The sequence below is a fragment of the Muntiacus reevesi genome, chromosome 18 (assembly GCF_963930625.1).
Source record: "Muntiacus reevesi chromosome 18, mMunRee1.1, whole genome shotgun sequence".
NCBI classification, from domain to species: domain Eukaryota; kingdom Metazoa; phylum Chordata; class Mammalia; order Artiodactyla; family Cervidae; genus Muntiacus; species Muntiacus reevesi.
Window position 1 is genome coordinate 59819400 of NC_089266.1, and position 18324 is coordinate 59837723.

General features: G+C 41.7%; 1 protein-coding gene across 1 annotated transcript in view; it reads left to right on the forward strand.

Annotated features, from left to right (window-relative positions):
• CA10 (carbonic anhydrase 10) overlaps window positions 1-18324 on the forward strand; it is a 791801-nt gene that overhangs the window by 22578 nt on the left and 750899 nt on the right. The window lies entirely within an intron of this gene.

An 18324-nucleotide genomic window follows, 5' to 3' on the forward strand; every position in this document is an offset into this window, starting at 1 on the left:
ATGTTCCCTGGTCAGGAGTTCTCTGATGTTCTAAAGTTTTGGAGTTAAACCTCCTGCCTCTGACTTTCAGTCCTTCTCTTATAGTAACCTCAAGACTTCTCCATCCATACAACATAGAAGATAAGATCCCTGGGTTTATTGATGAAACAATTCTCCACAGCCAGGAACACCTAGAGAGATTCACAGACCTATCTAGAGAAGAGGGGCCAGGATCACCCAGAGAGATTCACACAGTTACCTAGAGAAGAGAAAAGGGAGGAAGAAGATAGAGGTGATCAGGAGGAGAAAAGGGGGAATCAAATGGGGGAGAGAGCACTCTAGCCAATAATCTAATCCCTAAGTGTTCTCCACAGCCTGGAACACCCAGAGAGATTCACAGAGTTATGTAGAAAAGAGAAGAGGGAGAGAGGAGATAGAGGTGACCTGGAGGAGAAAAGGAAGAGTTAAAAGGTGAGAGAGCAATCAAGCCAGTAATTAAATTCCTAAGTAAAAATAGATACTGAAGATTAGATTCTTTGAAGTATGAAATTGATAACAAGTATCAAATAGTGAAGATTAAAAACCTAGAATAGAGGTTAGACTCTCAAAAATACAATATTAAAAATAGAGAATATAATCAATTGCAATAATGGAGAAAGAATATTTGGTATTTGTTTTCTAAAAAAGTAGTTTTTTTTTTTTTTTGGAAAGATAATAGTTGGCTATAAAAATGAGAGTTAAAGGAGTAATAAAGAACTTTTTTTTAATTAAAAAGTGGTAATAGTAATAATATATCGAGGAATTTCACTGGAGCTGCTGTAGGCAGTGGGGAAGGGGGTCATTTCTATGTTAGATAGTCTCTTGTTTCAGCTTTCACTTGTTCTCAAGGTCTATATGTTCCCTCAGTTGTCTCCAGCATTAAATATAGGATTTTAATCTTTTGCCTGTGTTACTTCCAGAGCGGTTCCCTCTTCTTTCTTTATTCTGGTTTCCTCTGTTTCCAAGTCTCTTCAGTGTCTAATTTCTGCCCTGACACAAGTGAGTAAAGGTAGCCATTTATTTAGGCTCACTCATCCAGTTGTGTTCTGGGGGAGGTAGGGGCACTGCAAACAAATACCACTGGCATGTGCGGGGAGTGTTTGCAGTGGATGGACTGCAACGAGTTTGCCACTGCTCAAGACAGCGTGTACTTCCTGAGTCTACACTGCTCAGGCTCCAGGGTGCTCTTCATGGGCACTGTCCTAAGTGGGCTCCGTCTTTCGTGCACTTCCCAGGTCTGAACTGCTCATGTTCTCAGGTGCTCGCAGGGGCACAGACCCAGGGGGGCCGTGCATTTTGTGCTTTTCCCAGGTCCAAGCGGCTCAGGCAGCCATGTGCTTGTTGAGTGCACTGCCCCAGGTGGGCCATGCATCTTATTCACTTGCCTGGTCCTGGCCTCTCAGTTTCCCAGGTGCGCTGTGGGAGCACAATCCCTGGTGTGCCCTCTGTCTCCTCTGGGGAGCTGATCTCAAGCTGTGACATTCTTGGCAGATGTCAACCATCCAGCATCCCAGGAAGACAAGGTTAGCAACCGAGAGCCTGGTCACAGTTTGGTGGAAGACGTGATGTCTGGGGCCAAGATTGCAGCAGCCCCTTGGCTTTCGGCTTGACTGTTACATGCCTCCCTCTCTGTCTCCAGGGAGGGAGGGTCCTTTATGGCAGCTGGCTTTCTGTCCTTTGGTATTCACTCTGTCCTTTGTTCTGTGAGCACGCCAGGGTCACGGTGAGGCTGTAGAGCCTTTCGTGGCAAGGTCTTTTATTATAATTTTTTGCCTCTCTGTCGATCCCATAAATTGGGTTGCTATCTCACATTAGCTGCCTCACATTGTCCTCAGAGCGTTCACGCCTGGTCCTTATGCTAAGGACTGATGATGTAGCCCACACCTCTCTGCCCAGCCCCCACTTACTGGTGGCAGATGCAAGCATCTGGGCCACTTCCCTGCTGGCAGTTATGGTTAGCATGTATTCTGTCTGTGTGTGTGTGTTTCCCCCTCCCTGTTTTGTTGCCCTCTGAGATTCTGAAACTCCCCACAGACATGCATGTGAGAGGGTTTCCTTCTGTGTGAAGGCTTCTCCTCTGTCACAACTCCCTCCCCAGGATGAGTCTCCATCCCTAAATCTTTTGTGTCAGTTTTTGTCTTTTATATTTTGTCATACCTCCTTTTGAAGAGATTGGGCTGCCTTTCTCGGAGCCTGGTGTCCTCAGCCTGCATTCAGAAGTTGTTTTGTGGAAGTTGCTCAGCATTCAGATGATCTTTTGATGAATTTGTCGGGGGAGAAAGTGATCTCCCCGTCCTATTCGTCTGCCATTTTGGGACTGCCTCCAATTATTCTTGATTGAGGGTTCTTCCTTTTCATCACTTAAGTATATTGTGCCACACCCTTCTGACTTGCAGAGTTTCTGCTGAGAAATCAGAATTATGTGAGTTCCCTTTTATATTATTTGTTGCTTTTCCCTGATTGCTTTTAATATCTCTTTTTGTTTTTAACTTTTGTCAGTTTGATTATTCTGTGTTTTGATGTGTTCCTCTTTGGGTTTATCCTGCCTGGGACTCTGCACTTCTTGAACTTGGATGACTATTTCCTTTCCCATGTTAGGGAAGTTTTCAGCTATTATCCCTTTATATATTTTCTTAGGTCCTTTCTCTCTCCTTCTTCTGAGACTTCTATAATGTGAATGTTGGTGTGTTTGAAATGTTGTCCAGAGGCCTTTTAGATTGTCTTTGTTTCTTTTCATTTTTTCCCCCTTTAATCTGTTCTGCAGCTGTGATTTCTGCCACTCCTTATTCCAGCTCCCTCATTCATTCTCTCGCCTCACTTACTCTGCTATCGATTCCTTGTAGTGTATTTGTTATTTCTGCTGTTGTATTGTGAATCTCTATTTGTTTGTTCTTTAGTTCTTCTAGGTCCTTGATATACATTTCTGTATCTTCTCTGTGTCCCATTCTTTTTTCAAGATCTTGGATCGTCTTTGCTATCATTACTCTCAATTGTTTTTCTAGTAGATTGTCTGTGTCCACTTTATTTAGTTGTTCTTCTGGAGTTTTATCTTGTTCCTTCACCTGAGACATATTCCTCTGCCATCTCATTTTGTCTAACTTTCTATGGTTGTGTTTTCTGTTCCACAGGCTGTGGGATTGTAGTTCATCTTGCTTCTGCTGTCTGCCCTCTGGTGGCTGAGGCTGTCTAAGAGGCTAGCATAGGCTTCCTGATGGGTGGAACTGGGTCTTGTCCCTCTGGTGGGCAGGGCTGTGGTCAGGAAGACTTTAAGCCACATGCCTTTTGAGTGAGTGGGGCTGTGTTCCCACACTTTGTTATTTGCCTTGAGGTGTCTCAGCCTGAAGCCTACAGGCTGTTGTGTGGGGCCAGGTCTTGTGGATGAAATGTTGTTCTCTAGGAGGGCTCACACCAATGAGTACTCACCAGAATTGCTGCTGCAGTGTCTTTGTCCCCATGCTGAACCACAGCCACCCCCTACCTCTGTAGGAGACCCTCCAATCCTAGCAGGTAATTCTGGCCCAGTCTGTAATGAAGTCAGTTCTTTTATCCCTGGGTCCTTGTGTGCACTAGACCTTGTGTTCACCCTCAAAGGGTGGAGTTTCTATTTTCTCCAGTCCTGTGGAATTCCTGTGATAAAATGCCTCTGGCCCTCAAAGCCAGATTTTCTGGGGCCTCCTGCTCCCATTTGCAGAGACGCAGGCTGGGAAGCCTCACATGCGGCTCAGGATTTTTACTCTTGTGGGATAACGTATGTGGTATAATTATTTTCCAATCTGCGGGTCACCCTCCTAGCAGGTATGAGAGTTGATTTTACTGTGATTGTGCCCCTCCTATTGTGTTGTGGCTTTTCTTTTTCTTTGGATGCAGGGTATCTTTTTGGTAGGATCCAAAAGTTGTGTGTGTGTGTGTGTGTGTGTGTGTGTGTGTGTGTTTTCTTTTTCCTGTTGGTGGTTGTTCAGCAGTTAGGATTTTGGTGTTTTTGTAAGAAGGGGTGAACTCATGTCCTTCTACTCTGCCATCTTACTCTATTGTCTCTAAATTTCTGTTAAAAAATAATATCTTGAAATCTTGAGACTTTAGAAACTCCAAAATGATCTTGAATTTTGTGGATGTATTGGCAGTTTTACTACCCAAAGAGGTTCCTTAAGATTGTGTGAATGTCAGTAACCAAAAAAGAAATCTCAGTTTCTACTGGTTTCAATTTTTAAACCTCCGTTTGCTGTCAGAGGAACTTGGAATAGGTCTAGCCCTGCCCAGGTAAATATTCTCAGGGGAAGCCTCCCCTAAGGGATGGTTTGTGCTAGGGATGTCAGCTTGGCAGAGAAGGAGGAAGGTTTGGGACTACTGTTCTTTTGCCAGTTGTTTGAAAAAATAGTGCTCTTCTTTTGGGAATGTGAATGTCAGAGCACATTCAGAAATAAGAACATCACCTGACAAGGTAACCAATTTTAGGAATGACAACCTGAAAAATCGAACCTTTCCTCCTCATAATTGAGCCAGGCCAGAAATATAACCTGAGTCATGATCAGTTGCTGTACTTGGATAAAGCATTTTCTCCCAAGGAAAAAGCTGATTGAGCTTTATGGGCCTTTGGGAGAAAGTTGTTGTCCTCCTTGGACAGATGGGGAAATTGAAGTCAAAGGAAGCAGTGGCTTAGCCTAACCACAAAGGACATGGATTCTGGAAGGGAACCCACAGAACTCACAGGAGCTAGATTCCCACTCTCTCAGACAATAGCATTTGCACTGATAAGCCCCTAAAGAAGATGTCAAGATGCTGCTTGACAGAGACTCTTGAGCTATAGAACAGGGCTTGGCAAACAATGGCCCATGAAACAAATCCACTCTGTTGTCTGCTTTTACAAGGCCCAGAGCTAAGGATGATTCTTACATTTTTAAATGGTTGGGAGGAAAATCAAAAGAACAATAATATTTTGTAATACATAAAATTATATGAAATGAAATTTCAGATCATAAATAAGATTTTATTGAAACACAGCCACACATTTATTTACTGTCTTTTGTCTATAACTGCTTTGGAACTATAACAGCAGAGTGGAGTAGTGCCTATGGCTTGCAAAGCCTATGGTTAGCAAAGACTAAAATATTTGCTACCTGTCCCTTCACAGAAAAAAAAAAAAAAACAAAAAACCTTCCCCAACCTCTACTCTATAGAATGCATGTAATATAATAATTAAAATCAGCTTTATTGGAGTGTAATATATAAAATGCACTCATTTTAAATCTACTGTTTGATGAATTTAGAAAAAGAAGACAGTCATATAGCAACTGTCACAAGATAGAACATTTCCATTATCCCCCAGATTTCCCTGTTCTCCTAAACAGTCACTCTCTCCTATTTTTGAACTCAGACAGCCATGGATCTGACCTCTCTCAATCATAGCAGCTTTGAAATTTTTGTTTCCAGAGCATTTCGGATCACTAGAGACTGTGTTAAGGAGGGTGGTGGAGAGGGCGTGTGAAAACATTAAGTTGATTTCATTCTCTCATTTGATAACTCTTTAATTCTCTCCAAACACCCAGTCCAAACATCCACTTACCTGTTTATAGTATTAGTAGCTAATAGGCACTGTGCAGAGCTCTCCATCTGTTATCTCATTTAATCGTTTAACATTATAAGAAGTTCTTACCCATCTCCCATTGTATTGAGAGGAGACAGAGGCACCCAAGTTGACTTTGCTGAGGACATACAGCTGATAAGATATGAGCTGCCATTTTTCTGAATTCAGACCTTGAACTCAGCCACCACACCACACACTTATTCAGTCTTCTCTACAAACCTGCTTGGGGGTGTAATATTGGCATTTTAAACTCAGAGAGATTAAGTGACTGGTCCAAGTCACCCAGTTACTAATTGCTAGAGTCGATGGAAGGCCCAGACACAGAGCAAATGAAAGAAAAAAAAACAAAAACAAACACATTATTTTGAAAAATAAAAATCACCCTGTCCTACAAAGAGATGAACTAAGGGCCTCGGTGAGTGAGCTATAAATAATGAAGGGGTGAGAACGGCATAGGTGAAAAGAAGTCTTAAGTCAGGTTTCCTTTTATTTCTAAACTAATGAATATGACCAGACTATTTAATTTAATGTAGACATCTGATGGGATAAAGTGTTTTGAAAATCACCGAAGGACACATCCATGCTGACTAGTATCAATAGTCAGAATCGCTTTTCCCATCCCTTCACAAACAGCATTAGTATCCATCTGTTTAGATTGAGAAAGTCTAGGAGTACGGCCGCATAGACTATTCTCTTTCCATCCTCCTCCTCCTCACACCTATTACAATGGATGGTGTAGTTTACTGACCCTTAGTTAGAATGACTGCACTGCATTTCTTCAGAGACATTTTACCCAGAGCTTGGCATCTAAGAGATACACCAAAATATTGTTTGTTATTATATTCTTTTTTTTGTTGTTGTTGTTGTTATATTCTTTAGGTGCACTTCCATCAGCCTCTCCGCAGGCTTTTCTTACAACCCAGGACAGGAGGTTGTGTCCACTGGGATCCTTAGTTGTAAATAATCCTTTCAAAATTAGTATAAGCAGAAAGATTTGTTAAAGCAGATATTCACTGAAACTTTGGCAGGGCCAAATAATTGGAATTGGAGCCTACATTTACAAGATTGTGCTATGGAATTATTCTAGAAAAGATCCCTGGTCCTGCCACTGCTAGGCAGAGACAGCTAGATCCCATCACTGATGTGAACCAGTCACTAGACACCACTGGTGTTCGGAAAGCTGGACGGGTCTGCTGCCAGTCTCACCAGAAAATGAATTTCACTTCAGACCTACTTTCTCATTGTTGTTCACTTCAGAACTGAAGTCTCAGGCATCTGAGCTTGGCCAGAGCATGTCACATGCCTGTGAAAGCAGAAGTTGCTCAGTCGTGTCCAACGCTTTGCAACCCCATGGACTGCAGCCTGCCAGTCTCCTCTGTCCATGGAATTTTCCAGGCCAGAATACTGGAGTGGGTAGCCTATTCCTCTTCAAGCAGAACTTCCTGACCCAGCAATTGAACCTGGTCTTCTGCACTGCTGGCAGATTCTTTACCAACTGACCTACCAGGGAAGCCCAGTGTCCTATCAAAAGTAAAGTCCAGGATCCTACCTGGTGGAATTGAACCCAAGAAGTAATACGTACTCCAGACATAGTGGGTTGGCTGAATAATGGCCCCTCTCAAAGATGTTTATATCCTAATCTTGGGATCCTGTGAATATGTTGCCTTACATGGTAAAGAGAACTTTGAAGATGTGATAAGCTATGGATCTTAAGATGGGAGGATTATCCTGGATTATCCATGTGAGCCTAGTATAATCATAAGGGTACTTAAAAGAAGGAGGCAAGAAGACCAGTGTGAGAAAAAGGAGATAGAATGACTGAAGCTGAGGTTGGAATGGTACACTTTGAAGATGGAGGAAGAGGACTGCGAGCTATTAGTAAGTCAGTGCTAAAGGTCTCTAAGTAGCTGGAAAAGCAAGAAACAGATCTGCTCTTGGAGCCTGAAAGCGGGACATCGGTCTACTGGCACCTTGAGTTTAGCCCCCAAAGACTCATTTCAGACTCCTGAACTCCAGAACTGTTCAGATAATGAATTTGTATTGTTTAAAGCCACCAAAGTTGTAATAATTTGTTACAGAAGCAATGAAAAACCGATACACAAGGGAAAGCATCCAAAATATGATGGGAAACCAGAAAGCATGAAAAATGTCCAGCCTAGTAGCACTTAAGGAGGGCTTGAGGAATTGTTTCTACATGCACTTTATAGGGTTATATCTCTTCACCCTTTGAGAGCATTCTAATAGAGTCCTGAAGCTAAGTTGGGTAACCCTAACCCTAAATTGCTTCTTTACCTACTTTATTTACACTACATGATTTATTCAACAAATATACTACTCATTAATAAAATATTTACTGGAGTTAAGTGCCAAGCACTGTGAAAGATACTATGATTATAAAGCAATATAATTAGAGTTAACAGTCAATAAGTTCATAGACAGTGTGTTTAGATTTCACTAATTTTCAGTTGTCTCTATGTATTAAACACCACCAAAAATCCACATTGAGGTGGTTTGGAAAAATGGGAGTTAGGATATCCAGATTATTCTAGGAAGAGCCCCACTAATGCCCTAACAAATAAATTATAACTGGTGTGTGTATTAATATGTATATAAATTGAACCCCTATTATAGCAGCAGTTGATACTTATTGAATGTTTTCTGTGTTAAAGGTAATGCTAAGTATCATATGCTTTATTTTTATATATTTATATCAAGTACATGAGGTATGGACATTTATTATCCCCATTTTACAAATGAAAAGACTATAGGAAATATGACCAAATTCTCTTTGCTGGGTTACAGAGCTGGGATCTGAACTTGATTTTAACATCAGAATTTGAACATCTGACTCTTGAGTACATACGTTTTGCCACTCTCTGCCTGCTTGTGTATTAGACCCTCAGTTAGAGACTAAGGATTCACATGTATAAGAGAAAAAAATCTCCAGAGAAGTGAATCTCAAAATTTAGTAGGTAAAATAATATAAGGAATGCCAGAAAGCATACCTAGCTTTCTAAGGTAACTGATTTATATATCCTCATTTGAATATATGATTTCTGATTCCTTTGATTAAAGATGATATTGCAGCTAAAGTAGGAGCAAACTCTATGTTGCTTTCACTAATTTAAGTATAAAATATAGTCTAGATATTTTAGTTTTAAAATCACATTCCATAAGGAGTATATATGAATCATACTTTCCCCTTTCTCCTTCTCCTTTCTACATTTAGCTATAAGCTAATGGGTCAGGAAGATACTCTGGAAAAGTAAATGGCAACCCACTCCAATATTCTTACTGGAAAATCCCACAGACTGAGGAGCCTGGTGGGCTACAGTCCACAGGGTCACAAAAGAATTGGACATGACTTTGTGACTAAACAACAACAAGGTCAATGCTTTGGTCAACAGTATTGTTTAGATTAATGCCCCTTGAATCCTCTTGCCAGAAAGTGTGAAGGTTGGGGATGCAGCCCTCTGGCACCCTGCTCTAAGCCAGGTGCTTCCCCTCTGCAATGGCTCATCAAGTACCCAAACAGGAAAGGTTGAGGCTGAATTGGACTGGGAGCAAGGATACACAGATCTTTCAGCTGAAGAAAAGCACACAATCCAAAAGTTGTGTGCCATTTTATTTGGGGACCTTGCTGAAGACCATAGCCTGGGAGACAGCCTCTCACGTGTGTATGAAGAACTGTTCTGAAGAGGTAAGGAAGAAAGTAGGATATATGGCTTTTTTTTTTTTTTTTTCAGGAAAAAACAAACAAACAAGAAAACCCCTTGAATGTGTAGTTGAATGTCAGAAGATTACTGCTAATCATAAAAAGCAGACATCTCAAGTTAGTGAATTCAGTGCTTTTCTATATATGTCTGGGCTCATTGAACTTATCTTCTGGGTATGCATCTTCACTGTTGAGAGTCAGTATCCTGTTTTTCCGCATCCCACATTCCCCTCAGGGTACACTGGCTAGGGTGGCTGCAGTGGCTGATGGCTTGATGGTGGACAGTATTCTTTGTTTATTGAAATAGCAGATGACTTTCTTTTTTTTTTTTTTTTGCCTACAGATATCATTTATTCCTCTCAGGTTGAGTAGTGTGTAAAATTTCTTAACCTCTGAGCCAAGCGATGCATCTTACCCAAATGGCACCAGAGTGTTCTGCTCCTTGGGTTCTGGGAGAGATGTTACCACTTAGCAATCGTGTTGACAGATGATGTGCCCTGCTCATTAAGATGGAATCCCCACTCTGAGGGCCCGAGTCATGTTGGGAGACAGACTTGGTGGTGTTTCATAAGGCTGAATGATCTTCAGCTCAAGAATGTGAAGACAAATATTCTACTTCCTTGTGTATCTACTAACTTAAGTCTTTTTGAGTCTACTCCCTGTACTTTGACACGGCACATTTAGAAAAGTAAAGTGAAGTACTTTCAGGCACTTAGTAGGTCCATCATCCCATCACTTTCTCTTATACTGTGTCAGCTAGACCCTTTTCTAAGAGTTGTCTTCACATAGTGATTTATATCAGTTATCCACTGATTATAACTGATTAAAGATTTACTAGTATAAAGATTAAAGATTTACTGAGCATGGCTCCACTCATCAGAACAAGACCCAATTTCCCCCACAGTTGGTGTCTCCCATCAAGAAGTTTCTGTAAGCCTCTTATCCTTATCTATCAGAGGGCAGACAGAATGAAAACCACAGTCACAGAAAACTAATCAAACTGATCCCATGGACCACAGCCTTGTGTAACTCAATGAAACTATGAGCCATGCTGTGTAGGGCCACCAAGATGGATGGGTTGTGGTGGAGAGTTCTGACAAAACGTGGTCCACTGGAGAAGGGAATGGCAAACCATTTCAGTATTCTTTCCTTGAGAACCTCATGAATAGTATGAAAAGGCAAAAGAATATGACACTGAAAGATGAACTCCCCAGATCAGTAAGCCCAATATGCTACTGAAGAAAACTGGAGAAATAACTCTAGAAAGAATGAACTAAAGCAAAAACAAAGCCCAGTTGTGGATGTGACTGGTAGAGTAGCAGTAAAGTCTGATACTGTAAAGAAAAATATTGCGTGGGAACCTGGAACATTAGGTCCATGAATCAAGGTAAATTGGAAGTGGTCAAGATGGCAAGAGTGAACATGGACATTTTAGGAATCTGTGAACTAAAATGGATTTGAATGGGCTTATTTCATCCAGATGATCCTTATATCAACTTCTGTGGGCAAGAATCCCTTTGAAGAATTTTTTTTTTCTTTTCTCCCTTCTTCCCTCTTCCCTTCTTTCTGTGCTTCCTTTCTTCACTTTTTCCCTTATTCATTCTTTTTTTCTTTTTTTTTTTCACTTACTCAGTGGTCATAAATTGAGCACCTGTTGTGTACAGTGCTAGGAACTCTACTGAGTCTTGAGATAGCCTTATGGAGATCATGGGTAGCTATAAAACACAGAGTTCATCATAATTGTATTGTACTTTGAAATACACTATTACAAACATTGAGTTATATGAAGACAGACCTCTCTAAAAGAGGTAAACTTTGACGTAGGTGCACATAGAAATTTGTCAAATATGTAGAGGAGTTGAGCTTTTCTGGAAGAGAAAATCACATGTGTCCTTAAAAAAATAAGCAGCAAGTACTCAGAGAATGTAAAACAGAGTTCAACAAATGTAGATTTGAATGGTTTTTGAGATGTGACAGTTGTTTTTTTCCCTGTTACCTTCCTTTTCATTTCTCTTTCCAAAATCCCAAGGCCTCTTCTTCCACTGGCTTTTTTCTCCTTTCTTTCACCTCTTTGCTGACTCTCTGAATTAAACTTTTCATTTTAGATCTCTGACAGTTTTTCCTCTGCTTTGCTAACCAGCTTAAAAAATAGACATTTAAAAGCCTCCGTGGCCTCCTGCTAAGTTATGGCTCTTGTGCTATGTGAATTCATGCTCCCTGCCCAGAGGATGTGTGCCCCACCACTGGGGCTCTGGCAGCTGCAAACTTGCCATTAAGGTTTGCACCATGGGCTTTGCTGACTGACAGCTTTTCTTTGGCTCCCTGGAATCAGTCATCTGCCACATGCCTGCCTTCAAAAAAGAAGGCAGCACCAGACTGCTTGCTTACCAACAGAGTGAGGCCTGCACAGGGCAGTGAGGTAGCCCAAATCAATGTAGACTGGGTCCAGCATGATTCCCAGCTTTCTCTGACCTTCAGTGCTGCATCATCCTTATCTACATGCTCAGTCTTCCTGAGGTTCTCTGGGCTGCTCCAGGGTAGAGGTAGGGCTGATTTAATCTGCCTCACCTTGTATATTGGGCTCCACTCTAAAACAGCTATGCTGCTGTCTTGCTCTGGACTTTGCCTCAGCTGAACCATGGGTTTCACCTGTGTCTGCCCAGAACCCTCAGTTTGCCACTTGGATTTGATAGGGACTCCACTTGTAACCAAGCAAAGGCTTGTTTGCCTGCCCTTGGTACGGAGGTACAGAAAACCAAACTCTGACGGCAGGTATTTGCCGCAAAGTAAGGGTTTGCAAAGCACCAAGAAAGTGAAAAGTGAAAGTGAAGTTGCTCAGTCGTGTCCGACTCTTTGCCATCCCATGGGCTGTAGCCCACCAGGCTCCTCCATCCATGGAATTTTCTAGGCAAGCGTACTGGAGTGGGTTGCCATTTCCTTCTCGAAGGTAGTGCGAGACAAATCTCAGATCTATTACTTCTTGATCTTTGAATTGGGAGTGTTTTTAAAGGGGGAGAACCAAGAATCTGGGATTAATCATCATCTTGTGACATTTTAAAATTGTAGTCTCAAGGAGTGAGGATGTTTCCAGCAGGGTGGCCCATGGTTCAGGGGCCTACTAACTTATCTTGTCCTGGAGAGACTGCCTGGGCTTGTGTATTAATGATAATATTTACAACAGCAATTTCAGTATGTTAATAATGTTATGAACAACAGCATACTTAATCATCTGACTCTGGTTGATTAGTGTTTAGTCAGCACAGGATTGAGCTCAGAGGAGAGAAGCAAGAGTATACAGTTTTAGATAGAGAGATTACATAAACTAGGTAACAGAACTTGGCTTATGGGGCTAAATTCCACTCTTCCTGTACCTAGTGGCTTCATTTTTAAAGGCATACACAGGGACTTTTAGGTTAACGGCCCAGGGCTCTCCCTAAATTTGGTTCCACTGCTTATGGGCTAGACTCACTAAAACCCATTGGACTCAGGTTGCCAGAGACCCAGGAAAAGATTCTTAATTCTGAATATGCATCAAGCCTTCATTTCCCATTGCTGTCCCCATATACAAGTCAGATCAGTTCAGTTGCACAGTCATGTCCAAATCTTTGCAACCCCATAAAATGCAGCACGCCAGGCTTCCACATCCATCATCAACTCCCAGAGCCTGCTCAGATTCTGTCCACTGAGTCGGTGATGCAATCCAACCATCTTATCCTCTGTCGGCCCCTTCTCCTCCTGCCTTCAATCTTTCCCAGCATCAGGGTCTTTTCAAATGAGTCAGTTCTTCACATCAGGTGGCCAAAGTATTGGAGCTTCAGCTTCAGCATCCATCCTTCCAATGATTATTCAGGGCTCGTTTCCTTTAGGATTGACTGGTTGGATCTCCTTGCAGTCCAAGGGAATCTCAAGAGTCCTATCCTATTTCATAGTTCAAAAGCATCAGTTCTTCAGTGCTCAGCTTTCTTTATAGTCCAACTCTCACATCCATACATGACTGCTGGGAAAACCATAACTTTGACTAGATGGGCCTTTGGTGGCAGAGTAATGCCTTTGGTTTTTAATTATGCTGTCTAGCTTGATCATAGCTTTTCCTCCAAGGAGCAAGTGTCTTTTAATTTCATGGCTGCAGTCACCATCTGCAGTGATTTTGGAGCCCAAGTAAATATAGAGTCTCACTGTTTCCATTGTTTCCCCATCTATTTGCCATGAAGTGATGGGACTGGATGCCATGATCTTAGTTGTTTGAATGTTGAGTTTTAAGCCAGGTTTTTCACTCTCGTCTTTCACTTTCACCAAGAGACTCTTTAGTTCCTCTTTGCTTTTCACTATAAATGTGGTGTCATCTGCATATCTGAGGTTATTGATATTTCTTCCTGCAATCTTGATTCCAGCTTGTGCTTCATCCAGCCTGGCATTTCGCATGATGTACTCTGCATAATTTAAATAAGCAGGATGACAATATATAGCCTTGTCATACTCCTTTCCCAATTTGTAATCAGTCTGTTGTTCCATGTCTGGTTCTAAGTGTTGCTTCTTAACCTTCATGCACAGTTCTCAGGAGGTAGGTCAGGTGGTCTGGTATTCCCATCTCTTTAAGAAATTTCCACAGTTTTCTGTGATCCACACAGTCAAAGGATTTGACATTGTCCATACAGTAGAAGTAGATGTTTTTCTGGAACTCTCTTGTTTTTCTGTGATCCAACAGATGTTGAAAATTGATTTCTGGTTCCTCTGCCTTTTCTGATTCCAGCTTGAACACCTGGAAGTTCATGGTTCACATACTGTTGAAGCCTATCTTGGAAAATTTTGAGCATTGCTTTGCTAGTCTGTGGGATGAATGCAACTGCTCTGTAATTTGAACATTCTTTGGATTTGCTTTTCTTGGGATTGGAATGAAAACTTACCTTTTCCAGTCCTGTGGCCACTGCTGAGTTTTCCAAATATACTGGCAGATTGAGTGCAGCACAAGACCCCATTTATTGGAAATTATTATTTATTCTAATCATTATGTATAATATAGTAGTTGGGCTTCCTAGGTGGTGCTAGTGGTAAAGAATCCGCCTGCCAATGCAGGAGACACAGGAGACATGGGTTTGACCCCTTGGTTGGGAAGATCCCCTGGAATAGAAAACAACAATCAGCATTCTTGTCTGGAAAGTCCCACAGATGGAGGAACCTGGTGGGCTACAGTCCTTGGGCCATACACAAAATAGCAGTTAACACATAAGTGCACCTACCCTTCCCATTTTTGTGCTAGATGCTTGGAATGAGTTAACCTACATGGCTTCACAACAGCTCTATGAAAAAGGCACTTCATGGCTCTGAGATTCCAGCTCAGGGAGACTTGCTCCAAAGTCCATTGAAGTGAAATCCATTCTGGTATTCTTGCCGGGAGAATCCTGTGGACAGAAGAGCCTGGTGGACTGCAGTCTATGGGGATCACAAAGAGTCCAACATGACTGAAGCAACTTAGCAGCAGCAGCATAATTGAATATTAGTTTGGATAATGAATGCATGTTTTCTCAGTTGCTCAACTGTGTCTGACTCTTTGTGACTCCTTGAACTGCAGGCCACCAGGCTCCTCTCTCCATGGAATTTTCCAGACAAGAATACTGGAGTGGATAGCCATTTCCTACTCCAGAGGATCATCCCTACCTAGGGATAGACTCTGTGTATCCTGCATTGCAGGCAGTCTCCTGCACTGACACACAGATTCTTTACCACTGAGCAACATGGGAAGCCCCTTGGGTGATGAATATGGCTTCTCTGGTGACTCAGGAATAAAGAATCCACCTGCAATGCATGAGAGTCTCCTGCAATGCAGGAGACATAGATCCGATTCCTGATTTGGGAAGATCCCCCTGGAGAAGGAAATGGCAACCGAGTCCAGTTTTCTGGCATGGGAAATTCCATGGACAGAGGAGCCTGGTGGGATATGGTCCACTTAGCGACTAAGCCACCACAATAATTTTGCAGGGCAAATTGGCAAAGGCAACATGGATGAGGTACTTGACCATGGCTTTGAGGATTAGTTGACTGGAGAAAGGCAGAGACGGAGTGATGATTAGTCTTCTTGACATTAGGGCTATCTCCTTCAGTGGAGCACTGATGACCCTTGTTACAGTGTCTGTTATTACCTGTTAGCAAAGTTTCTGTCCAAGTAAACAAGAGCCCAAGATTCTGAGTCTAATCTGAAATTTTGGGGACTTACATTAATCATGGGGATAGAGTGTGATTCTTCCTTGGGAAGCAGAGCATAGATTGAAAGATGATTCAAAAGATAGTGTTCAGGGGTGGAGATGGCCTGGAAGCTGAACTATCAAACTAAGTTTCCACTCGGCAGTTGAACTGGGAGTCAGACTAAAGGCATGACCCCAAATTTTGGAAACTCAGGCCTTGATATGAAAGGGAAGAGGCAAGCTTCAATGGAATTCAATTGACAAATTAAGGCAAATAAATTCTAATAAGGCATAGATACATTAAGTTATATCATCAGATACTGAATGAGTGGAATCCTAAGGGAATTGCCCATAATGCAATTTGTTCATAATGTTAGAGATGAAATAATTGAGGAACAAGCCCCACGACAGATGCCATATTAGGTGACCCAGGAAGCCATTGTCAGATTCAGATTGGAGGGCACTCAGTGATCTTGGATCATAGGGGAAGAAATTTTATAAGGTTGAATAGTGAGTATGTCTTTCTTTCAAAATATATTTATTAGGTTTCTACTGTGTTTAAGGTGGTTTATTTTCTGAAACATTGACAGAGACAGGTGGCTCAGCCATGCATCTTTCCGTTGAGGAACTTGCAGTCCAAAAGATAAGGTAAATCTTATTCACAAATAGCTAATTCAAGGTAGAGAGCAGTACCTGATATAAACAAGGCAAAAATAAAGAGCCTTGGGAAGGCAGAGGATGGAATGATTGCTTGCAGTGGAGCCTGGTGGTTCATAGTCCCAGAGTCAGCATTGGAATCGTGAAGCCTGGGTCTAGATTTCTGCTATACAACTTAGAGGATGTTGACACCCTGAATAGGTACCTGTAACTTCTTTGACTATATCTTCATCTTTAAAATATGGATCAAAATGGTTCCTTTCTAAAACAGCTATTTTGAAAATAGGATAGTGCAGATAGATGGTGTATGCTGTGTGTCACTTAACAAATAATAATTGCCATTAATTCCAGTGGACTATTGTGTTAGGATCATATCCAAGGAAAGTGTAGGTCCAGAAGATTCTGATATCAGATATCTAGGCTCAAACAATTGAATGGGTAAGACTAGAGGTCTCTTTAAGAACATTAGAGATGTTCAAGGGAACATTTCATGCTAAGATGGGGACAATAAAGGACAGAAAAGGTCCTAACAGAAGCAGGACCTAACAGAAGCAGAAGATTTTCAGAAGAGGTGGCAAGAATACCCAGAATTATTAAAAAAAAAAAATAATCATAATGACCCAGATAACCATGATGGTGTGGTCACTCACCTAGAGCCAGACATCCTGGAATCCTCAGTCAGGTGGGCCTTAGGAAACATCACTACGAACAAAGCTAGTGGAGGTGATGAAATTCCAGCTGAGCTATTTCAAATCCTAAAAGATGATGCTGTTAAAGTGCTACCAGTATGCCAGCAAATTTGGAATACTCAGCAGTGGCCACAGGACTGGAAAAGGTCAGGTTTCTTCCAATCCCAAAGAAGGGCAATGCCAAAGCATATTCAAACTACTGCACAGTTGCACTCATCTCACAAGTTAGCAAAGTAATGCTCAAAATTCTGCAAGCCAGATTAAACAGTATGTAAAATGAGAAATTCCAGATGTTCAGGCTGGATGTAGAAAAGGCAGAGAAATCAAATTGCCAAAATCTTTTGGATTATCAAAAAAAGCAGGAGAGCTCCAGAAAAACATCTACTTCTGCTTTGCTGACTATGCCAAAGCCTTTCACCGTGTGGACCACAAGAAACTGTGGAAGATTCTTGAGGGGATGGGAATACCAGACCACCTTACCTGCCTCCTGAGAAATCTTTATGAAGTTTAAGAAGCAACACTTAGAACTGGAAATAGAACAATGGACTGGTTCCAAATTTGGAAAGGAGTACATCAAGGCTGTATGTTGTCACTTTGCTTATTTAACTTATATGCAGAGTACGTCATGTGAAATACCAGGTTGGATGAAGCACTGGCTGAAGTCAAGATTGCTGGAAGAAATATCAATAACTTCAGATATGCAGATGACACTACCCTTATGGCAGAAACCAAAGAGGAACTAAAGAACCTCTTTGAAAGTGGAAGAAGAGAGTGAAAACCCTGGCTTAAAACTCAACATTAAAAAAATGAAGATCATGGTATCCAGTCCCATCACTTCATGGCTGATAGATGGGGAAACAATGGGGAAAGAGTGACAGACTTTATTTTCTTGGGCTCCAAAATCACTGCAGATGGTGACTGCAGCCATGAAATTAAGACATTTGCTCCTTGGAAGAAAAGCTATGACCAAGCCAAACAGCATAACTAAAAAGCATAGCCAAAAGTCCGTCTAGTCAGAGCTATGGTTTTTTGAGTAGTCATGTATGGAAGTGAGAGTTGGATCATAAAGAAAGCTGAGCACCAAAGAGTTGATGCTTTTGAACTGTGGTGTTGGAGAAGACTCTTAAGAGTCCTTTGGACTGCAAGGAGATCCAACCAGTCAATCCTAAAGGAAACAAGCCCTGAATAATCATTGGAAGGACGGATGCTGAAGCTGAAACTCCAATACTTTGGCCACCTGATGTGAATAACTGACTCACTGGAAAAGACCCTGATCCTGGGGGAAAAGTGAAGGCAGGAGGAGAAGGGGAGGACAGAGGATGAGATGGTTGAATAGCATCACTGACTCAATGGACATGAATTTGAGTACGTTCTTGGAGTTGGTGATGGACAAGGAGGCTTGGTGTGCTGCTATCCATGGGGTCTCAAAGAGTCAGACACAAGTGAGCTACTGAACTGAATTGAACTGAGGATCAACTGAAGATT